Genomic DNA, 6,000 nt, shown 5'->3' on the forward strand with positions numbered 1-6,000 from the left:
TAATAAATGACAAAATAATTTCAAGGTTCTGTTTACATATTTTTGTTTACTTGGATTCATGCCATGAAACAGTACTGCATTAAGTAATTCACAAAGAAAACATTGTTCACAAGTGAAATTTCCAGACTACCATCAAATGTTACATCAATTTATGCTTTTACATACTGTGTGAAAATATAATTCAGGAATGAAAGTGTCCCTTAGAATATTTAAATATATACAGCACTTAGGTAGCTCTCAGCTCACTGCTTTTAAAAAGTAACAATAGTAAATCCTACAAAATGAGGAAGATAGAATCCTTGTTTTTAAGGCAGTAATCAATCTACATGACAGAGGTATGATTTGGCATACCAAGCTTGTGATCATCTCCAACAGTTCCCCAAAAATTATATGATAGTCTTATATCTTGTTAATATTGAAATAATTGTCTGCATCAGACTATTATTAATTTAATACTAATGATTATGATTTCTAATTTTGTAATGCAGATATGCCAAAAGGCCCCAAACAAGCTTCAACATCCTATGAGGATATTTCCAGTAAATCCTCCTTGTTCCATCTTACAATATGGCCCATAATTATTGTCAGTAATTTATTCCAAGTGCAGCAGAGTACTGAGCTCTGTATGTCTTGAAGTAAACTTGATGGCCATAGGTCCTGATCTCAGTTTTCAGTCTTTGTATGCAGGGGATGAAGTCCAGGCTAAAATTTTTGTATAACATCTTGCTTTGGTGCATATGTCATTATTTAGTTGATTTAACTTCCAAAATCACTATCAAACTCCCTAGTCAATCGTCCACATGGTCTCAGATCTCTGTCTGGGCCATGAATTTTCTGGGCCAATTCCCATAAACAGTATGATAGAAAAGCACGGAATACAGACTAATGGCTTGGACACTTGTTAACAACACCATGTATTAGCATGTTACATGCCACAGCCCAGGACATACGCATGATAGTACAATCTGGTTTAATCCTCTTTCTGTGAGGGCTATGTCTGAAGTTACACATGGCAACTTGAGCGGATCTGACTGTTCGTCACGGTAAAAAGACACAGTCCCATTTCCCCACCACCAGTCTTGTTCCACTTCTGTGTGCTTCCCCCTGCCTTTGTTGTAACTAGTGCTTTTCTGACCAGCAGGAGGAAGCAAGACAATCTGGGGAACAAAGGGGAGAGGAGGAAGATTCTGCTTTCAGTGGTACAAACTCCTAAAAACTGACTCAGACATATGTAACTTCATCTCTGAATTAAAATAGCCGGGGTTAAAAGCACATACTACAGCATTTTTAGTGGTGAGATGCTAAAGGAACTGCTCTATGAAGAACTTTCTCTAAGTATAGCAACTCTACTGCTGTTAAGAGATTTGACAATCTCGGCATCCTTAGGCACAGCTTCCTCAATCAGATCTCGCTCCTATTTTAAAGCACGTCATGTAAGTCAGAGTGATCTTGCAATATCTTGTATGTGGCATGGGACACCTGTTCTTTGCCAAATGTACAAAGGAAATTTCGAGAGTTAGCTCTCTCGTATTTCTGGCTGGCACATGCTGCACGTGCTGCCATGGATGCTTGTGAGATGCCTTCCACCTTAGAAGGCACAAAGCATGGTTCTGTGCGTGCACTGGGGGGGCACTGCACAGCACCTCACAGCTGCCAGAAAGCAATGTTCCTCTTCACTCCTATTTCCTCTCCTGCTCTTTTTTGACTAATCCTGTTGCTTACCTTCAGCAGGATCTGAATGCCCACTAGATTCTCTGGGAACCACTTTAACACAGAATGGACAGGTGCCCATCTATGACTTCAAAGGGACACAAACTAAACTCATCAAGAGAGCTGCCTCTTCACAAGCTGCCTGGGATGAGACCCTTACAGCTCAGCAGTCACTTGCCCTTCCAATTCTTGAGAATTCTGCAGCCTGTTGGATGTTAGAAACTCCAGGAATTAGCTACCTTTCCTTTGAAAAGATGCTTTGTTATTTGAGGCAAAGGGAACCATGTTTGTCAGATAACTCAGAACAAGCATTATCTTTAGATGTGATTTCAAGATGAAAGACTATGCTTACTTTAAAATAGATTTGCACTCCTCCTTGCTCTTGCACATTGTCCTCCATCTCCCTTCTCCCATTTATGACACTTCTGAGACCCTTTGTGCAGAAAATTCAAGTCTCCGGCAAAAACTGTACGTGGGTGGCTGTGGTGGTGTGTGTGTTAGTTTTTGGCTAGTTAGGTTAGTTCAGTTTATGGATCTGACAGAGCTCGCACAAATAAACCAGTAGGAAGATGAAGTCTGAGTCAAGGAGAAAGCTGAAAGGGAGAAGTGGAGGAAAAAAGTAGGAATATTTCAGTATTTCAGCCACAGTGAGCTGTTAAGGTTGTCTCACCCACCCAGGTAATTCATCCATACAGATGAAATTTAATTAACTCTGTAACACCACATGGTCATGTGGCAGACCAGAATTTTTCCTTCTCTTTTCTCTGTAATTGTATTCCTTTATTAGTATACTGCTAACGTTAGGCTACATCCTCACGTTTTAAGCCTGTTTAAAATACAAGTTATATGATATCTGTAAATGATACATGATGAGAAATATTAACTGTGTAATCTTCCAAGATTTGTAGAGTCAACCCACAACTTTATTGCATAGAGTTTACATGTGACTTATAAGCAGTAGAAGACTGATCTGAGGATGGGAGACAGACTACCCTACTTTCCTTGTTCTGACTCACTCTTTATCCAATCTTCCACAAATCCAAAACCCACCATGCTGCCCCTCAGTCTGCAATAGAGAATGTTACATCTCTGTAGAAAAAACCCATTCTTTTATTAGGCGAGTAATGGAAATCCTCAAAAATAATTTATTTCACATTATATTTTGATGGGTTTCTTAATTAGTCCTTTAGGAGAGAATCAAGCATTATTATTTGCAGGCCAAACATGAACTAACATGCAAATACTCATTTGGAGCATGCCTCGTGTCTACAGTCATTGTTCAACCTTTCCATATGTAAAATAAGACAGAATTCCCTATTTACTTATTTAACCCATTCTATCACACTAATATTTCTTCAAGCCCTTCTTAAAACTCACTTTTTCATTTTTTTCCCTATCTTATTATTTTAAAATTGTTGCTGTACTAATATGCACACAGACTTTTATTGCCTGTGTTTTTCCCACTTTAGGTCTAGAAAATCATCTGGACAATTACCGCACACTGACAGTGTTTTGTCAGGTATCATTTATCTATAGGCACTGATCCACAAATAGTAAGTATTAATATTAATGTGCCTACAGCTTTTTCATTTGATTGATAAGATATATACAATGCTTTATAAGGGCACATCTACGTCCCAATATGCACATAATTATAGTCATTCCTTTTACCTCCTATAGACCAACAATACAACATTTCTATCCTTTGTATAGACTTTAATGAACTCAAGAAACAGCTGATTTGGTTATTATTTCAAATTCTCTACACAAATTTAACCAAGATTATTTATTAGCTATTCCTTTTTACTTTTTAACTATTTAAAGACTTCTTTTTCCTGTATGTATGCAAAGAGGAATTCTATTCCTGTCTCATCTAAATTACTTTGAATTCAATGGCAGACTTTTGTCAACTGTATTTGATTCAGATTCACAGTGGTATCTTACCTGTTGATATTTCATCTAATTTACTACAATACTCCTTCAGTGTCCAACTTTGCTCTTCTTGTTACACAATAGAATTTCCTCCCCAAATAATGCTTTATTATCAATTCCCTGTATGTGTTCCTTCTGTTCTTTTTGAGCTATATTGTCTAGACAAACTTAGAATTTCATTTTTAATAACCTTACTTACATTTGCTTCACCACTGCATGATATGTTACATTCATCTAGCCAGAAAACTTGTCCAGCACATCTTTGTTATCTCCAACACATAACAAAGTAAACTTCTGTTTACTTTGCATATATCCTTACCTACACTAGTCTTGAGGCAACATCCTTACTCTGTGACACAGGGATAAACTGAGTTTCAGAGGAAAAAAAAAAGAAAATGCCTAAGAAAAAGCTGCAGAAAACCTCCCCCATTTTTTTCAGAAGGTCTACGCTTACATTAAATACAGTAGTTTGATCACAGTAAGTGGTATGGATCTTAGTGAGGTCAACAGGTGTTTCTCGTTGCTTATTTATAGCCTGAAATTATACTTTCCATGACCTATTGAGCAATATGTAAAACAACTTCAAAATACTGTTTATTGCTCAATAGCAATTTGTAACTTGAAGCCACAAAGCTGAGAACACGCCCCACTCCCACTAAAAAAAAAGGAATTTGCAGGATATGTTCAAATCACAACATTCCCTTCAACCACCCACTCCTCCTGCATCTTCCAACCTCTGACCAGCTGGGCTCCTGCCAAAGAGTGAGCGAGCGAGCAAGCACACATGTGATGCAAACATGTTCCGCTGGAATGAATGTCCGGATATGCTGGACAAGTTTGCTGGCTGGATGAATGCAACATATCATGCAGTGGTGAAGCAAATGTAAATAAGGTTATTATAAATTAAATTCTAATTCTGTCTAGACAAAATTTTAGTTTGTCTTCTATTACAAAGAAAAATACTCCTGCTTACATTTACACTGTAAGTCTCCAGAGGTTCTTCATTACTTAAGAACAGTAAAATCTTCCGTGTCCTGTCCCGCCAAAAGTCAGTGGTAAACTGTGGGAGAATTTCCACTGTTCTCTGCAGTATTTATTTGCCATTCTTGGAGATGTTACTAATGTTTCATTTAGTTCATGCTGAAACTAGCAAACATTTTGTCAATGACTTTATAAAATATCACTGTTGGAAGCTGTTACCTGTCAAATTTCCCCATTCGTTTTAATACCATTAGCATAAATTGACACTCTCAGCTGTCAGGATTTTTAAGGCACAGTCCAGCGCTCTTATTTTTTCAATATTTAGCTCTAGTGTAAATGTATTCATAGGCTAGGTAAGCCCCTCTGTGTGCTCTATCATTATCTACTTTTAAAACTTTACTGAGAGCATTCTTTCCTAAATCGATACCATTTATCAACTGTAGTGTGTCTAATGTAGTCGTTTTCTTGGAATTAGCCAATTACAGTAACAGAAAACCACAGTTCAAACTCCAGTTTTCCTCTCGGCCCGAAGGAACAACCCGTAACACTTAAGACCTAACGTACTAATCCTGTGGGATGGAAAAAAGATACTGTTCTTGTTGCAAGTGTAATGGGAAACATCGAAAAGTCTGTCCAAGGCTGAACCCTATGCAATCAAAAGTTCATACACCTATAAAACCTGGAAAACCACCACTGCATCATAATCATTCTATGTTACTTAGGCAACAGAATTAAGAATTAATTTAAAAGATATATTTTACAAAATATTTTATATTAAGTCTGGGCTGACGAATTGTATTTTAACCATGCTTATGGTGCAACATTCTGTCTGGCATAAACGCCGTTCCTGGATCTAGCTTCAGTGGTATTGAACTTTCCTTTCTCCTATGGGACATGGGAGAGAGCCAAAAGAGAGGGAGCCAGAGGAGAGAAACTTTCCTAGGGCAGCACTTCTGGCATTTCGATTCTCAACTTGCATGAATTCAGGCTGACTGGGAAAACACACATCGCAAGCATTGCTCGGAGCGCACGGCAGTCCCAGGCCAGGGTAAACAAGTGCTTGCAGAAAAAAAACCCCACATATAGCAGTTTCGGCTTATTACAAGGGTCTCTTTGTGCCTGCTCGGGGAGCGCTGGTTTCCCTCAGCCGCTCCGGCCGAGCACCGCGGGCTGCTGCGCTCCCGCTCCCACCCGCTGCCGGCCGTGCACGGGGCTCGGAAGATGGAGGACTACGGGCGATTCCTGGCGCTGCTGGTCTCGGCGCTGCTGGTCGGCTTCGTGTCGGTCGTCTTCTCCCTCGTCTGGGTCTTCCACTACCGCGAGGGGCTGAGCTGGGACGGCAGCGCGCGGGAGTTCAACTGGCACCCCGTCCTCGTC

Source organism: Athene cunicularia (genome assembly GCF_003259725.1).
Source record: "Athene cunicularia isolate RWA chromosome 7 unlocalized genomic scaffold, athCun1 chr7_part1, whole genome shotgun sequence".
Lineage (NCBI taxonomy): Eukaryota > Metazoa > Chordata > Aves > Strigiformes > Strigidae > Athene > Athene cunicularia.